At 40.7% G+C, this 19,446-nt stretch overlaps 1 long non-coding RNA gene across 2 annotated transcripts in view; it reads right to left on the bottom strand.

Moving 5' to 3' along the window:
* LOC111825400 overlaps positions 1–19,446 on the bottom strand; it is a 36,778-nt gene that overhangs the window by 16,845 nt on the left and 487 nt on the right. For both annotated transcript variants that reach the window (XR_002828561.1, XR_002828560.1), the window contains exon 2: positions 4,197–4,927. This is a non-coding gene — a long non-coding RNA (uncharacterized LOC111825400). The remainder of the gene's footprint in view (positions 1–4,196; positions 4,928–19,446) is intronic.

The following is a 19,446-nucleotide window of genomic DNA, read 5'->3' as shown; positions in this document are numbered from 1 at the left end:
TATATATATTAAATGTGAGATTACCAGAAAATTCCCTGTGAATCATCTTATTTCTTTTGATATCTCCCATTCACTCATGCATATACTGAAACAATAACACTATAGTGTAGAGCAAGAATGTCAAACCCGTGGCCCGCAGACCGCATGCCTCATTTATTTGGCCCGCGTTAGCCTTTGAGTTTGACATGCTTGGTGTAGAGCATCTACATAGTGTAAGTATGATTACTAGTGTCCTTTGAATTATGTAATGAGAAATATATTTTTGGAGTTTTAAGCCCTCTTGAATTATAGAGGAGCCTTATATCTTTTTCCTCTAAATTTTTAAAAATATTGTTTCTTGAATTTAGGAAAATTGATGTAATTTAGATTTTAGATTTGCTAAAATTAGATTACACCCAGTCTTTTTCTCCAATCCTATGACATACTCTAAAATAACAAAATTTAAGCTCTTTAACACTTCTCTCTTACATCATCTCCTGCCTTTACCACCTTCACACCTTATGTTCCAACAAAATTGGGCTGCTTAAAATTTTCTAATCCAGTTGACTCCAGAGCTAGTGATAGAAATTAAGTACATATACAAAAACATATCTTCCACATGGGTTTTTCCACTTTATAGGAGAGTAAATGGCTAATGCGCATGTCAAAAATTTTAACAAAATATTGGTAAGGGGCCCTGACCGATTTGGCTCAGTGGATACAGCGTTGGCCTGCGGACTGAAGGGTCCCAGGTTTGATTCCGGTCAAGGGCATGTACCTTGGTTGTGGGCACATCCCCAGTAAGGGGTGTGCAGGAGGTAGGTGATTGATGTTTCTCTCTCATTGATGTTTCTAACTCTCTATCCCTTTCCCTTCCTCTCTGTAAAAAATCAATAAAGTATATTAAAAAAAATATTGGTAAGGGGATTTTCAACTCTAAAAAAAAAGGAGGAGGCATGGCTGGGTAGCTTGGTTGATTAAAGCATCTTCTCAATATGCCAAGGTTGAGTGTTCGATCCCTGGTCATGGCACATACAAGAATCAACCAATGAATGCATAAGTGAGTGGAACAACAAATTGATGTTTCTCTCTCTCTTTCTCTTCCCCTTCCTCTCTCAAATAAAAAAATAAAATTTAAAAACAAATAAACAAAAAAGTGAAGAATATTTAATTACTAGAGGCCCGGTGCACAAAAAATTTGTGCACTCGGGGGGTAGGGGGGGTCCCTCAGCCCGGCCTGTGCCCTCTTGCAGTCTGGGACCCCTTGGGAGATAACGACCTGCTGGCTTAGGCCTGCTCCCGGGTGGCAGAGGGCAGGCCCAATCCCTAGGTGCAGCCCCTGGTCGGGCTCAGAGGAGGGCCGATTGGGGAGTTGGGGCGCCGCCTCCTGTCATGCACAGAGCAGGGTGGATCGGGAGGATGCAATGCCACCCCTAGTCACGCTCAGGGTAGAGCTGATTGGGGGGTTGGGGCACCGCCCTCTGTCACACTCAAGGCAGGGTCGATGGGGCGTTGCGGCGCCACCTGTCACGCACAGAGCAGGGCCCATCAGGGGGGTTGGGGCTCCGTACCCTGTCACGCACAGAGCAGGGTTGATCAGGGGGTTGGGGAGCTCCCCCCTGTCACGCACAGAGCAGGGCCCATCAGGGGGTTGAGGAGCTCCCCCCTGTCACGCACAGAGTAGGGCCGATAGGGGAGTTGGGGCACCGCCCCCTGTCACCCACAGAGCAAGGCGGATCAGGGGGTTGGGGCACCGCCCTCTATCACCCACAGAGCAGGGCCGATCAGAGGGTTGGGGCACCGCAACTGTCACACTCAGGGCAGGGCTGATGGGGAGGTTATGGCTCTACCCCATCACACACAGAGCAGGGCCCATGGGAGGGGTTGGGGTGCCACACCCTGTCACACACAGAGCAGGGCCTATCAGGAGGTTAGGGTGCTGCACCCTGTCACACACAGAGCCACAGGGCGATCAGGGGGTTGGGGAGCTCCCCCCTATCAGGCACAGAGCAGGGCTGATCAGGGGGTTTGGGCGCTGCCCCCTGTCATGCTGATCCCGGTGCTGGGAAGCATATTACCCTTTTACTATATAGGATAGAGGCCTGGTGCACGGGTGGGGGCCGGCTGGTTTGCCCTGAAGGGTGTCCCGGATCAGGGTGGGAGTCCCGCTTGGGTGCCTGGCCAGCCTGGATGAAGGGATGATGGCTGTTTGCATCTGGTCACACCCCCTTCAGGGTGGGGGTCCCCACTGGGGTGCCTGGCCAGCCTGGGTGAGGGGCTGAGGGCCGTTTTCAGGCTGGCAGGTGACTGAAGCTCCCAACCTGTCCTTTTTTTCTTTTTTTTTTTTATTCTGGGCCAGCTTTAGCTCTGAGGCTTGGCTCCAACTCTGAGGCCTTGGCTGCTGAAAGCAGGTATCTGGTTTGTTTGGGTTCTATAATCGAAACACTGTTTCAACTCCAGCTCTGAGATCCTGGCTGGCTGAAAGCAGGTTTCTGGGGGTTTGTTTAGCTTCTATATTTGTAACAATGTTTCAAACTGCAAGCTCAGAGGCCAGCAGCCTTAGGCGGGGAACGTTGGCTTCCTCCGTCACTGAAGCAAGCAAGCCTCCTGTTCGCTTCAAGGTGCCTGGCTGCCGGCCGCCATCTTGGTTGGCAGTTAATTTGCATATCGCCCTGATTAGCCAATGGGAAGGGTAGCGGAGGTATAGCTAATTACCATGTTTCTCTATTATTAGATAGGATAATATTTTTAAAGCATAACAAGAAAACAAAGAAATATATAAACTATACATACTGGAATTAAGATTCTTTAAAAACATCACTTGACATTACAGACTAATGCAAAGATTAGTGGTTTCAACTCTGCTTGCACTGACAATACTTGTCATTCCAGGAGAGGTATTGTATGTAAAGCTAAGAGTAAACAGAACCTAAGTAGAACTCCTAAGATTGCAGTTCTATACCTTAATTTGGACAATTATTGATTATATTTAACAGGAAATATAGTTGACTTCCCATAGGAAATAAGCTCCTCCTGCACTATTTTTCCTCCCACTGGAAAGAAAATATTTTGACTGAGAAAGTAGAATAGAGAGCCAGTTATATAAATGGTGTTCAAAACAAAGTTATTGATTTTAGACTTCATTATAGCTTGTGTTCAAATAAATCAAAAGAGACCTACGAGAGAAATTGAGAAAATAAAATAAAAATAGGGGTTATTCCTGTCTCTTCAAAAGGTCACTAAAGAAAAAAAGAGGATGAGTCACAAACTACCTCAGCAGAGCTGAAAATTGGGGCAATTCCCCAGAACTCTGTGTGGGGAAGTGGGGGTGTAGTGTGTTACTACTTAGCAAACAAGCACCTGGCAACAGCAGGGCAGTGACTCAGGACAGTGACTGCTCCAGGGAGGGAGGAAATGGCTCAGCCACTGCTAGAGGCAGGCCCGAGAGCTGTGTCTGAATAATCAGTACATGCCAGGCTCCATTGTCTTAGAAAGAAAAGGTCAGACTGTTTATCCTTTATTCTTCTTAAACAACACTCCAGTCACCTCTGATTTTCACATTAAAGGCAATTCTACTGTATGCTGTGATGTTAGTCTCTATCCAAACTATTCTAGAACTTCATAAAGGGAAGTTAATAGAGTTAGATTATCTTAAGAATGAGAGAGAGAGAGAGAGAGAGAGAGAGAGAGAGAGAGAGAGAGAGAGACTAATCTGAGGCTAATTTGACAGATAATGTGCCAAGATTTTTGGCTTCTTGGTTGGTCTTTTAGGAAAGACCTAAAAACCAAAAAAGTCGGAAACTACAAAATGTAAGTTCAGTCTAGTTTTAAGGAAGGGTCATAAACCAGAAAAAAACGAAGGTAAATCATTCCAAAAGATAAAATGTGTGGACCTCAATTATTATTGTGCATAACATCAAAACAAGCTGAGCACATACCTATCATCTCTGTGAAGCACTATGAGTTGCTTCTGAACCTAAGGAATCCTGTAGCCAGAAAATTAGAAGTCAAAATGAAATCTGAATTTATCTTTTGGTATTGGTGAGAGCTCAATAATAAGAAAGTCTTATTTTGCTCGAAATCACTCTCTATCCATTAGATTGTCTAATGCCTGCTGGGATCTATTTGAGTTGTATCTGAATTTTAAAAATCGTTGTTCCATAGATTTAAACAGGGCACTCCTGAAGCTCTTTGAAATGTAAGAAGTCTGATCCTACCTTATTCCTGGTGATCTTCTTTGAAAGCATGTAAGTGTATTTGTTCCACATATTTCTCCAAAGGAGGTTGCCAACCATCTTTTCTTGACTTGATCCCCAAATACTAATGTCCTGGTGCAGACCTAACCTCCTGTAAAATATTGCGTCTCTATGTTAAATAAACTAAAAAAAAAAAAAGAGTCTGGAGGCTTTGTTGGAAATAAATAATAGAGATTTGTTCAAGGGTCTTGGAGTTTGCAGATGGGATACACAGCTAGGCAAAACCCCAGATGTTTTCCAAAGAAGAAAGAAAAGTTTAAAACTTCTTATAGTAAAAGGTACATTCTTGAGAAATATCAGTTCTCCATTCTTAGACCTAGGATTGGTCCAGGATGTCAGGCAGTCAGGATGATTCATGCCATGTGGTCTGGAAGGTGGGTGCCAATAAGTCTGGTCAGTCCCAGACTGGTCTGGATAATGGGTGTCTGATTGGATGTATATGTGAATATTTCAGAGGGTAATCACTGGGTACATGAGCCCTTCAGGGGATAATTAGAAGGTTACCTAGAGGTCCAGATGTATATCCAGGCATTGATACAGGACTGGAAAGTTAAAAAAAAGTTGAAGTTCCCAGGCTAGTTAAACAAGGGTGATGTCTTTCCAAATGCCTCAAACTTCATATGTTAATTATTTTAGCAGCTCGGTGAAAATGACTCCATTTTATATGCTCCATATTTTCACTCTTTCCTCACCTAAAAAATAAAAACAAAAACAGAATGAAATGAAAATGACAAAGAAGAGCTCTTAAAAATCAACAATATGGCCCTAACCGGTTTGGCTCAGTGGATAGAGCATCAGCCTGCAGACTCAAGGGTCCCAGGTTCGGTTCTGGTCAAGGGCATGTACCTTGGTTGTGGGCACATCCCCAGTAGGGAGTGTGCAGGAGGCAGCTGATCGATGTTTCTCTCTCGTCGATGTTTCTAACTCTCTATTCTTCTCCCTTCCTCTCTGTAAAAAATCAATAAAAAAAAAAATCAACAATATGGCTCTGCCAGCTTGGCTCAGTGCTTGAGCATTGACCTCTGAACCAAGAGGTCACAGTTTGATTCCTGGTCAGGGCACATGCCTTGGTTGCTGGCTCCATCCCCAGTGGGGGGCATGCAGGAGGCAGTCCATCGATCAATAATTCTCTCTCATCATTGATCTCTCTCTCTCCCTCCCCTTTGCTCTCTGAAATTAATAAAAATAGATTTTTATTTTTTTATTATTTATTTATTTTATATTTTATTGATTTTTTACAGAGAGGAAGGGAGAGAGATAGAGAGTTAGAAACATCGATGAGAGAGAAACATCGATCAGCCGCCTCCTGCACATCTCCTACTGGGGATGTGCCCGCAACCCAGGTACATGCCCTTGACTGGAATCGAACCTGGGACCTTTCAGTCCGCAGGCCAACGCTCTATCCACTGAGCCAAACCGGTTTCGGCTAAAAATATATTTTTAAAAAAGCAACATGTTAGATAGTAAGAGATGAAAAATTATCAGAAAATAATATAAAAGGACAAAGAAAATGTAATATACATTCTAGGGATTAATGTAGGAGAACATTTGAGGAAAGAGGAGTTTCAGAAAAAGAGCACAATAAAATTTCCTGGAACTGAAGCCATGAGTCTTCAGATTGAAAGGACCCCATTAAGTGTCAGCAGAATAAATGAAAAGAGATCCACACCAAGGCATATAGTCATCATATTACAGAACGTGAGGGATGAAAGAATATTGAAAGTGTATTTCAAATCAGTTCACAGGCAAGGGAATAGGAACTGCATGGCATCTGACTGGTTAGAAGCAATTTAGCAACCTAGGAGAAAATGAAGCCATTCTTCATTTTTGAGACAATGATTTTCTTTTCTTCTTTCCCCTTTTATTGAATTTATTGGGGTGACACTAGTTAATGAAATTATACAGTTTTTGGTGTACAAGTTTGTCAACACATCATCTGTACACTATACTGGGTGTTCACCACCCCAAGTCAAGTCTCCTTTCACCACCATTTATCCCCCGTCCCCAAATTTCCTCCTCCACCTCCCACCCCAGACAATGATTTCTCTTAGACAAATTAATGGTTAAGTATGAGGGTAAAGAAAAACATTTGAAGACAAATGATACTTCAAATGTATAGCTTTTGTAGGAAACTACTGACGAATATACTGCAACAGATGAGAGAGTACCTCTGATCACAAACTTCAGGGACCACAGAAAGGAAGCGATTTGACACAGGTAGGAGGCAAAGGAAAGTCCCAGAGTAATAGCGAAAGGACACCCTAAATGATAGCTGTGCAACAAACCCACAATCAATCAATCAAGATTTGAGCAGAAGTTGGGGGTAGCCTCTGGGAAAAAAAATAGAATTGATAAATTATCTGATATGTTTGAGCACTGGAAAATACTGGTATTTGACAGATATGCTGGAACATGTATAAAATTTTTCATGAGAAATTATAAAATGAGGCTGTTATTGTTAAGAAATGACAAAATGTGGCAATGATTAATTCTAGGAAAAATAGTGTTTTACAGGAAAGAACATGACTCTGAAGTGTCAACATTTACACAGACATGCAAACGTAACTCTGAATACCAATTTAACCAAAAATCCTATGTAACAAAAGCCTAATATGTAAATTGTCCCCTGGACCAGGAGTTCAACCAGGGGACGAGGCCGGCTGGCCAACTGCCTGCAGCCCCTCCCCACAGTCAGCCCGCCCTGCCGGCGGTGGTGGCAGGTGGCTAGGGGAAGGGAGGCAGCTGCTAGCACGTTAAGCGCCCAGCCTGTTTTGTCTTTTGGACGGAAAGTATAGTGTCACTCACTGGTGACTGACATGGCGCTTAACATGCTAGTGACCCTACCCATGCACGAATTTTGTTCACTGGGCCTCTACTTGCATTAGAACTATCTTGGGAGAGTGACAGATATAAGGAAAGTGGGATTGGTAGTAGAAGAAATATAAATCTTAACTTACCATTACGGGACATTAATAAATAAATTTGAAATTGATAAATAAGACACACCAGTATAAACAGATTACTTAGACATATGAATCTAAATACCAGGGGGGGGAAAAGTAAACGTTAAAAGAGTTTCATCTGGGATAGGAGATGGAGATGAGCAAGGGATTATAGTAATCATAGTAAGAATACTGTATCTTTAAAAGGTTATTACTTTACTTGATTTCTCTCTCCCTCTTCCTCCCTCTTCTTTTCTCTTACACGTACACACACACACACACACACACACACACACACACTTCTATGAATTATGACTTTGAATGTCCAAAGAGAGAAAGCCATGAACAAAGACTGATTTCCATTTTTATCACAATTTAGCTTATGGACTTCCTTGTCTTGACTGCTAAATGATAGCAAGACCTTGAATGGAGATGACAGAGTTAATCCCAGGACGTTGGAAGTTTTCTGGGACATAGTCTGCTGGGTTAAGGTTAGGATATGAGTGGGGCTAGGGCCCTTGGAGGGCTGTTGGGGTGCTTTGGGTAGTATATTACAAGTTAGGTTGCCCAGAGTAGAGGAGCAGAAGCACATACCAGCCTTGCCACTAGCCCAAATCATGTTTTTGTGCAAATTAGAAAAAGAAAAAACAACCACTTTCTCAAGCCATTTTACTGCCATCTGCCAGAAAATCATGGAAATAAGTTCATAAATCAGGAATGACTACTGATGTGAACCAAGACCTGTAGAATCCTGTAACAGCTCTGCCTATAACCAAAGGTGAGAAAAGTCTTGCTTACAAACTAATAAAATGTCTCGGACTCAATCCCTGAGAGGATTTGAGTGCTCTGAAGAAAAACCTTTCCTGCTTCATAATTTCCTTAGGGTTATTAATATTCTTTGGAATATTTAGATGATTCATTTCCCCTAAACTAGGATCTATAAAAATGGGATATGTGTCATATTCATTTCTACAAAGCTCATAATAAACACTGATAATTTCACAAATGAAGGACTAATGTATTAAAAATTATAAAATCTGCCCTAACTGGTTTGGCTCAGTGGATAGAGCGTCGGCCTGCGGACTGAAAGGTCCCAGGTTCGATTCCAGCCAAGGTCATGTACCTTGGTTGCGGGCACCTCCCCAGTAGGAGGTGTGCAAGAGGCAGCTGATCGATGTTTCTAACTCTCTATCCCTCGCTCTCCCTCTCTGTAAAAAATCAATAAAATATATTTTAAAAAATTATAAAATCTTTGCATTCTGTTACTAGGATTTTATTCCTTTCACTTTTGAAAAGTATAGAGCCAGGGCTCTCATGACAACCTGTTTTGTTTTTTTTAATTATTAAATGTATTGAGGTAACATTGGTTAATAACCTTATATAAATGAAGAGCATTCTCATAGTAAACTTCAATTTTAACTTTAACTATTAGGTCATAAGCCACACATCTAAGTACCTCATGTAAGTAGAATCATACAGTATTTGTCTTTTTTGTGTGACTGGCTTATTTCACTTAGCACAATGTCCTCAATGTTCATACATGTTGTAGTCAATGTCAGAATTTCTTTTTTTTAAGGCATATAATATTCCATTGTATTTATACACCACATTTTTCTTATCTATTCCTCTTTCCATGGACACTTGAGTTACTTCCATGTTTGAGCTATTTGGAATAATGCTGCCTGACCATTGATGTACTGGTCTCTTTGAGACCCAGCTTTCAATTCTTTTGAGTATGTACCTAGAAATGGAATTGCTGAATCATATGGTAGTTCTATTTTTAATTTTTTGAAGAACCATCATACTGCTTTCCACAGTGGCTGTAGCATTTTACATTTCCATCAAAGGTGCAGAAGGGTTATTTTCTGATTTTGGATAGAAGCCACCTTAATGGGTGTGAGGTAGTAACTTGTTTATATTATTAGGATTATTTGGCCTACTTTGAATAGTTTGATAGCCTAAGTACTTTTGTTTCAATTGATTATTTTTTAGTCTATTTATAAAGCTTTGTTTTGTTGTTAGCAATTAATAGATAAAACATACTGCTCTCATTTTCTGAATATTGATCTATAGCATTTCTGACACAAAATAATCAGTGACCTTGAATTGATGACAATATCACATGTGCTTTCCAACCTTGAAATTTGATGTAAAAGTCAGAAAAACAAACGGGTTTCTTTTGTTTGTTTAAGGATTATATATTTGATAATATTAAGAATTACTGATAGATTATTTTTTTTAGCTATGCTAATGGATATTTTGTTATTATATTTTAAAAAGTGCTCTTATCTTTTATAGATCCCTACTAAAATGTTTAAAGACAAAATAATATTTATGTCTAAGATTTGCTTCAAATTAATTCAGTGGCGGGTAGGGGATAAGAGCAGGTAGGTTATAGATGAAAAAAAGATTGGCTATCAATTGATAATTGTTGAAACTGGATGATGTATTCAGGGAGGTTTATTATATTAGTCTCTATTTCTTTGCAAATTGTGATTTTTTTCCTTATAAAAAGTTTTTAAAGCTGTGTTTAATCTGTTAAATTATTATTTAAAAAGATAACATTGCTCAATAGGTTGAGCATTATTCTGTGCACTGAAAGGTCTCCAGTTTTATTCCTGGTCAGGGCACATACCCAGGTTTCGGGTTTGATCCCTGGTCGGGGTGCATACAGGAGGCAACAAATCTGTTTCTCTCTCATCTCTCTCTCTCTCTCTCTCCCTCTCCCTCTCCCTCTCCCTCTCCCCCTCCCTCTCCCTCTCCCCCTCCCCCTCCCTCTCCCCCTCCCTCTCCCTCTCCCTCTCTCTCTCCCTTCCTGTTTCTCCCTAATCAATAAAAATATTTTTTAAATAAATAATAACATTTGTTAAGTACGGTGAGAGGAGCTTTTTAGTTAATTCAGAAAAGAAAAATGTGAAATGAAATGTGTATATCACACTCACATATTGCTTTTCTTGCATTTGATCCTTACATAGATGATTGATCTCAAATAATATTAAATTTATATTATATTTTTAAAAATTACTAAATATTGCATAATTAGTTGAATGAAACTGAAGCAAAAGCACATTACGCTTGAATTGATGCATAATCAAATCATGCCACTTTCTGCCTACAAACCATAGTACAGCTCTATCCAACAGAACTTTCTGCAGTGATGGAAACATTCTATGTCTACTCTGTCAAATATGGTAGCCACTAGCCACATATGGCTATTGCCCTAGCTATATGAGCAAGTGCTTAGTGGGACTGGGGAATGGAAGTTTACATTTTATTGATTTTCATTTATATTTTTAAACACTGTCCACTAGAAGATCTGACAAGTTATGTTTTTCAGTGAAGATATATATCCCTCTGACAAGTGAAAAATAAAATTACAAAGTTAATCCATAAATTAAAAATTTGAATTAGAAGTCATACTACTTGACCTAATATACCTTATAGATGTTAAATGTTAAACTGAGGTAGCATTATAAATAAATTGCCTATAAATAATGTTACAGATTTTAAGTGTAGTTAGTCAATTATTATGTGTCTTGTTTTAATATTTCAGTAGAGTACCTTATTAAGGATTTTAAAAATATATATGTTTTTATTGATTTCAGAGAGGAAGGGAGAGGGTGAGAGATAGAAACATCAATGATGAGAGAGAATCATTAATCAGCTGCCTCCTGCATGCCCCATACTGGGGATTGAGCCTGCAACGCAGACATGTGCCCTGACAAGGAATCAAACCAGGACCTCCTGGTTCATAGGTCGACACTCAACCACTGAGCAACACCAGCTGGGCCATATTAAGGATATTTAATAGCTACTACTATTACTACTCCTACTGGAATGCTTAGTATCTGAGGCACTATTAAAGCACGTTATATCTATTCAGTAATTTTATATGTATTTAATGTGTTAAGATTAACACATTTAATCCTTATACCAACCCTATCAGATAGATACACTATTAATATTCCCATTTTTCAATAAAGAAACCAAGACACAGCCCGGCCGGCATGGCTCAATGGTTAAGCATCAACCTATGAACCAGGAGGTCATGGTTTGATTCCTGGTCAGGACACATGCCCAGATTGTGGGCTCGATCCCCAGTGTGGGGTGAATAGGAGACAGCTGATCAATGATTTTCTCTCATCATTGATGTTTCTATCTCTCTCTCCCTGTCCCTTCCTCTCTGAAATCAATAAAATCAATTAAAAAATAAAAAGAAACTAAGACACAGAGAAGTAGTAACTGACTCAATTTTATGCTAGTAACTGCTGGGACTGGGATTTGAATCCAGAAATATGGCTTAAGTCCACATTCTTGATTACTTTGCTATTTTCCTCTCTTGCAATGTGTTAATAAAGAATTTTTCATCACTTTGAAAATAAACCAATGTAGGGTATTGTATTATAAGGTTAAATGAAAAAAGGTTATAAAATCAAATATAGAGAATTATTCACTATGTTCACTTCTCTGGGCCCCAAGAAACTATACTTAGGAAAAAAGTTTAAATTGCTTTTGTATCTTTTTCTGTATGTTCAAAATGCCTATAATCAGAAAAATGTTTATTATTAAAATTATAAAACATATTTAAACATTCTTTCTGGTTTACATTAATATTTTATATTAGAGCAATCTAAATCTAGATTTTATTAAAAATTCTCCTGAGAAGTTTGGTCATATATGTTTCCAGATGCTCACCCTGAGAATTACATTGGTCTTAGTTGAGTCTGAAGAAGCTTTTGCTTCCAATAAGTTATTAAGCCCATATTCCTTAAAGATATGATTTTTATTTGTCAGATACATAAAGTTAAACTTCATTTTTTTCTTGAAGAGAAAAATCATTGGTACTCCATAAAACTGAACTCTTTGAAATGACATTGTAATCTCTCTGATGTTATTATTTAAGATTAGGTCATACTGAAGTAGGGTGGGGCCCTAATCTGATATGACTAGTGACCTTTTATTTGTTACTAGAGGCCCGGTGCATGAATTCGTGCACAGGTGGGGTCCAGCTGGCCCGCCCCAATGGGGGCTGATCAGGCTGGCCTGCATGGGGGGGCGGGCCCGGGAGGTTGGCCAGCCCACCCCGCCCCTGACCTGGGGGGTGGGGGCAATCAGGGGGAGGGCCAGCTGGGGGGAGGGGCTGAGGGCCATTGGGAGGAGCCGATCGGGGGCTCCCCAGTGCATGTCATAGTGTCCGATTGTTGGTCATTCCGGTCATTCCAGTCTCTTGGCTTTTATATATATAGATTATTTTTTAAAATATATTTTTATTGACTTTAAAGAGGAAGGGAGAGGGAGAGAGAGAGAAACATCAATGATGAGAGAAAAATCATTGATCTGCTGCCTCCTTCACACTCCATACTGGGATTGAGCCTGCAACCTAGGCATGTGCCCTGACCTGAATTGAACCAGGATCCTTTAGTCTACAGGCCAATGCTCTATCCACTGAGCCAAACCAGCTAGGGCATTAGTGACTTTTAGAAACAGAAAATTTGGAACAGATATGCACACAGGGAGAATGCCATGTAAAGATGAAGGCAGAGAACAGGTTAATCCTTCTAAAGCCATGGAATGCCAGAGATTTCCAGAAAACCACCAGAAGCTAGGGAAGAGGCATGGAACAGATTCTTCCTTACATCCCTCCAAAGGATCCAACCCTGGTCTCTGACTTCTAGCCTCCAGAACTGAGAGTCAATAAATTCCTGTTGCTCATGCCACTCAGTTTGTGGCTTTGTTACAGCAGTCCTGGGAAAGTAATACAAGCCAACTACAGACAACTCAAATGTCCATCAGGTTTTAAAGTATGGTATATTTATACAAAAGAGTATGTTGATGCAAGAAATGTCCAAACCTGTAGAGAATTTTTATAAGTTCATTTGAGCCATTCTGACTATATATGCCAGAGAGCAAGATCTTAAATGCTCCAGAGAACAGTTTGCAGCTTCTTTTATTCATTTGAAATTAAGGAGAGAAGATTACATGGAGGTGGGGGAAAACAAGACAGGGAATGGATTATAGGATCACAATTACTACATACCAACAAAAATGAACTAACTACAGCTACACTCAACAACACCAATCAATCTTACAAACATAAACAAAAGAATCATACTCAAAAGTATACATGTAATATAATTCCATGTATACCGAGTCAAAACTATAAATTAGTCAAAACTAATTTATGGCCCTGGCCAGGGTGGCTCAGTTGGTTGGAATGCCATCCCATACACCAAAAGGTTTCAGGTTTAATTCTCAGGCAGGGCACATACCCAGGTTGTGGGTTCTATCCCTGGTCAGGGCTCATATGGCAGGCAACCAATGGATGTTTCTCTTTCTGTCTTTGTCTCTTTCTCCCTTCCCTGGTCATCTGAGTAGTCATTTTTCAGGCATACAGATTCTTGAGTAGAAGACTGATCTTTACCTTAAGCAAACTCTGTCCATTTTTTTTTTGGTGCATTTAGTTTAACTCTTCTTTTAATATGCCCTTTTTCAGACCCCTCAGAAGCAAAACCACCTAGTTTAACACCTTTGAAAGAATTAAAACTACCCTTAAGAGAGCACATAATTTTGTTAACTATCTTGTAATCCAAGCTCCACCTTGCTTTTCCCCTATTTCATGTAATCTTTCTTTCTTTCTTTTTGTTATTTAATTCAAAATGCATTAAAAAAGCTGCAAACTGCCATTCTGAGAAACATTTTCTCAGTCTGTTGAAGTCTTGCTCTGGGCCTATCCATTGTTTGGCTCAAATAAATTTTTATAAAAATTCTCTACAGGTTTGTCAGATGTTTTTACCTTAAGACTGTTTATTGGACATTGATCTTATTACTACAGGATTCTTTGTGACTGAGCTGTAAAGAATTTCATCCTAGCCCTGGCTGGGTGACTCAGTTGGTTGGTGTGTTGAACTGTACACCAAAAAGATTTCAGGTTCAATTCTGGTTGGGGCGAGTAAGAGAGGCAACTAATTGTTTTTTTTCCCTCTTAAATAGATCTTTCTTTCTCTCTCTCTCTCTCTCTCTCCCTCTCTCTTCCCTTTCTCTCTCTAAAAAAAAGTCAAAAACATGCAGGCCTCCCCTGACCTTGTCAAGTTTAGTATGTAACCCCTTTTTCTATTCACAACCCTCAAGAGAGCACATAACCTTGTTAACTATCCTGTAATCCAATCCCCTGCCCTTTTCTTTCCACTTTAATGTAATTTTCCTTAACTTCCTCCTTCATTTCAAACGAATAAAAGAAACTGCAAAACTGTCCTTCTCTGATGCATTTGAGATCTTGTTCCCAGTCAATTATCATTAGTTTGAGTCAAGTAAACTCCTAAATTCTTTACAGTTTTGGACATTTCTTACAGCAACAATATTGTTTAACAAATTAGGCCTGATTCCTGTTATAGGAAAAAAGATAGCAAATGATCATTAACACGTTAAGAAAACCTTGACAGTGTAGGAGATATTTTTCTCTCCCAGTATTTTATACACACAGCCACACCCACATGCACATGTGTTTGTTTCCTTACCTGATGATCACACACTAGTTAGTCAAGAGAAACCTGTTATAATAGGCAATATACTCAGTGCCAGCCCTGCCCTTCTGTGACAGAAAAAAGGAGACATAACACCATACAATGTTCTGCTTTAGAATGGTCAAAGGGCCCGTTCTCCCTCCCGGAGCACTCCCGTGCCGTTCCCTCTCTATTTCCCCAACAGGCGTGCATCTCATAAACTCAAAGGGACCCCACCTGGGGAGCAATGGGCAGGGGCAGCTCATCTCAGGCTAATCCCCTGAACCTGTCCCTAAGGCTCCCTTTTCTCTGATTCTACCCACCTAGTCTCTCTCCTGTTGCTTCTTCTATCCTAGGCCTTTCCTCGTTTCACTGTCCCCAGGTTTAATAAATGTACTTTCAAATTAAAAAACAAGCAAACAAACAAATCAATGAAAATAGCCTTCTGTACTCAAGGTAAAGCAAAGCCATTTCAATAACTAATGATTTAGCCCAGTTTAAAATATGTAGTCCCTAAAGCAAAATAGCTATTGACTTGTTCACATTTATTACTCATGACCAAACAAAGGAACAATTAAAATCTAAATAAAAACGTTGTTAGGACTGAGATGTAGTTTTTTAGAATCTAAGTATTTACTAATTGTTGCTTGGTGATGCCCCTCTATATAAATGTACCTATAAAATATAAAGCCTGGCCAGTGTGACTCAGTGGCTAGAGCATCAGCCTACACACCGAAGGGTCTTGGGTTTGATTCCTGGTCAAGGGCACATACATACCTGTGTTGTAGGTTCTATCCCCGGTTGGGGCGTGTGGTGGCGTGTGCAACCAATAGGTGTGTTCTCTCTCTCTCTCTCCCCACCCTTCCACTCTCTCTAAAAATCAATGGAAAAAATATCCTCAGGTGAGGATTAACTATATATATATATATATATATATATATATATATATACTTTGAATAATTATAAAGGCAGTGTTTATTAAATACATTTCATTTTCAAAATGTAATCAAATCTACAGACATTGTATTTTCAGTTTGCAGTATTTAAATAAGCATGCGATAGTTTTCTCTGTCAGCTTGGTTAGCTATAGCCCCGATTATTCAATCCTGCACTAACAGAAGGGTTGCTATGATGATATATATTTTTTCCTTTATTTTCTTTTATTTTTTTTACCCTCCCAGACCCTCTTCCACCTCCCTCCACCTCCACAATCACCACACTGTTGTCTGTAAACATGAGCTCTTTCTCTTTTTTTCTCAATCTCCCTCCTCCCGCCCCCCTTCCCACCCCAGGTGGTGAAGATATCTTGCAGGTATGATACATAATGTCACACAAGAAAATAGTAACAGTGGAAGATATTGAGGGTTTTTCTGAAGATGTGAAAGGACAGTTGTAGTTATTTAACACAATTTTGATAACATTAACAGTGTTCTATCACTTTACATCTTGGTACTTGTCTAGATTGGATTCTCTAGGAAGCAGATGCTGATATAAAGTTATGAATTTGAGATCTTTATTGGGAAGTTAACATTTGGGCAAGTAAAAAGGTTTGGGCAGGAAAAATTGTCACAATATACTGCCGAGCTGACAAAGTCTCTGCCAGTTCAGCAGGGAGATCTGAAGAAAAGATTGGCCCCTACAGAGGTCCAGTGTCAGGCTAGGCCTATACCTCCACCTGTTCAGTCAACGGCCAAGTGCCACCCTGAAAATAGCATGACCTCTATTGAAAGCTAAAGGAAGCCCCTACAAAACAGCTGGAGTTCCTGGTTCATCACACTCCTTGCTGCTGGACAGAGTGCTTTCTTGACAGGGAATGCAGGCTGCTTACCTCCATATCTACCCCAGGACTGTAGGATGGCATTAATAACATTTTGGTGGCTGTGTATTTGGAGATGAAAATTAATTAGGCTAGAATAAGAGCTGTTAGCGAAGTGCACTAGAATTCTAAAATTCCACCTGGGTAATTTATAGTGGTACATGACCATCAATTCCTTAGGTAACTAGAGTGGTCACCACCACTAGATTAGGGGTTTAAAATATTGGATGTTGCTTAAGACCTCTAAAATGATAACAATATTGTTATTCCCATTTCATCCCAAATACGTTGCTCCCAGTGGGACAACTCAGGGCTTGTGCTTGTGATGGCTCATAACAGGTCAAACTGCCTTACTTGTGAAATGGGCAAGGTGAGCTCAGAATGGCTCTTGGGGGATGATGAGAATCATTTATTTCATAAAAATCAAGAAGAATTTAAGAAAGCCAGATGGGCTCTTTTTGATGCATCACTATTTTTATTTGTGTGTTCTGTGCAAGTTTCACCGTAGTGATGGACAGAAAAACAAGGGTTTTTGTGGGGGAGGCCAAGGAGGGTGCATTATAGCACAGTGCTCAACATAGGAAAGGTTCTGGAGTGTCAGCAATTACTAGTGATTGGGCTTTGGACAGATTTCTGAACCCTCAGTGCCTCAGTTTCCTGATTTGTTAGACAAGGACTACAATTGTGCCGACGACATGGAGTTGTTATGAGGATGAAATAATGGAACACATGCAATCCCTGGCTTGGTAAGGGCTCAATACCTGTTAGCTGTTATTCTACTTCTCTTTCTCCTTCCTTTTCCTTCTCCAATGGCTGGGGGGGGGGGGGGGGGATGCTTTCCAGTTGAATTTTGTCACCTGCTCTCAAGATTAGCAAAACGTTCACAAAACTTGGGAGGAGGGTAAAATTGAGAGAGTCCATAAGTCTGACAGAATTCAGCATGTCTGCTTTTGGCCACATCTTTGTTTTTCACCACTATGATCTCAGTACCGTTCTGTGTGAGGAGCTAGGCGTAAAAAAATGGCTGCTACCCTGAGCAGCAGTCTATTTGAAAAACAAACGGACATATAAATGATTAATGAAAATGAAAGTACACATAAAAGTAAGTTCTAAATGTACTGTATAGACCATAAGCAATGTAGGAATCTAGTTTCATTTTGCTGAAATTGGCTGGTGTGGATTTTTTTCCCCAAAATTATATATGATCTTTTTTATTTTTCTTAATATATTTTTTATCAGTGGCTATTGTTTTGATCATTGAAAGGTGATACCATTTGGGGTGAAATTGTGAGGGTGAGCTCTTGTACAGTAATACAAGGAAATGTCATATGTTTATCTTAGAATTTAAAATACATTAAGTTAGCTCAAAAGAAAGCAAGCTTAAATTTAAATATGATATCATCATATCTTAATATTGTTAGCTTATTAAGGCTCTCAATCACCAGATGTGTTAAGATGGCAAACATAGGAAGAACTGACGAATGCTTTGAAAAAAGACTGCCAGGAAGGCTTAGATTTTTTTAGTTGTTGATTTCTCAATAAGTTTGTCTTTAATGTATTTTTACTATTTTACCTAGCCAATCAGGCTCATCCACTGGCCTTCTTCATTCCAGGAATCCCTTTTGGTCATTCAGTAGTTAAAGTAAAAAAGGTAGCTGGGCCAGATCATGTAGGATCACAGTTTTCAGACTATAGAAAGCAGGTCTTTGGGTTAAAAGGTACTTTACATTGCCCATCATACTCTTCTCCTCCATGGGGAAACATGCTCTGTGCCCTGTGGGAGATACATACACACACAGAGTAGGTCTGGATGAAAAAAACGGGGTTCTATGGAAAGTAACCTCATAGGGTGATCTGATCATAAATTCCTAACTGGGCAGGTTATGTGGGGTAGTCATGCCCTAGACATATCATTTTAGTGAAAGGTTTTAAGCCAGCCCTGTCCATTGTTCTTATGCATCTAGGTTAACACACCTGTTAAATACTCTTCAGCCCTAGCCGGTTTGGCTCAGTGGATAAAGCGTGGGCCTGCAGACTGAAAGGTCCCAGGTTCGAATCTGTTCAAGGGCATGTACCTCGGTTACGGGCACATCCCCAGTAGGGGGTGTGCAGGAGGCAGCTGATCCGTTTCTTTCTTATAGATGTTTCTAACTCTCTATCCCTCTCCCTTCCTCCTTGTAAAAAATCAATAAAATACATATTAAAAAAAAATATCCTAGCCCTAACCGGTTTGGCTCAGTGGGATAGAGTGTCAGCCTGCGGACTGAAAGGTCCCAGGTTCAAGTTCCCAGGTTCGATTCCGGTCAAGGACATGTACCTTGGTTGCGGGCACATCCCCAGTGGGGAGTGTGCAGGAGGCTGCTGATGGATGTTTCTCTCTCATTTATGTTTCTAATTCTCTATCCCTCTCCCTTCCTCTATGAAAAAAAAATCAATAAAATATATTTTTTAAAAAATTAAAAAAAATATCCTAGAGATGGACCTGCCTGCACGCTCCCCGGCTGGGTGAGTAATGAGAGGAAGTGCTGGTAAACGGGAGGCATGTCCTCAGGTGTCCTAGGAACGCGCTCCCTCCCTCCTCGCCTCTGCTTCTGCGTGGCGTGACAGTGCACCAGCCCGCGCCAAGAGACCAATCCAGGACCGCGACACCTTCCCCCGCTCGCCCCACCCGCCCCTTTCGCCATCGCCCACTCGGGACAGGCTGACAACCGAGACAGCGCCCGGGCTTGTCTGACTGTTCCATCTCCTCCCACCCGGCCAACGCCCCCGCCCCTCGCGCGCGGCCGGGCTGCCGCAGTCCCCAGCGAGCATGCGCGACCGGCCGAGCATGCTCAGTAACGCGCTCAGCGTCCCGGAAGCCTCCCCGAGCGTCTGCTGACGCTGAGGTCTTCTGCAGCTCGCGTAGCAGCCAACAGATAAAAAGGATGTTTCCAACCGGTGTACCACGACTGGCG

Source organism: Myotis lucifugus, unplaced genomic scaffold, assembly GCF_000147115.1.
Source record: "Myotis lucifugus unplaced genomic scaffold, Myoluc2.0 scaffold_24, whole genome shotgun sequence".
NCBI classification, from domain to species: Eukaryota; Metazoa; Chordata; class Mammalia; order Chiroptera; family Vespertilionidae; genus Myotis; species Myotis lucifugus.
This window is presented reverse-complemented; position numbering and strand designations above follow the sequence as displayed.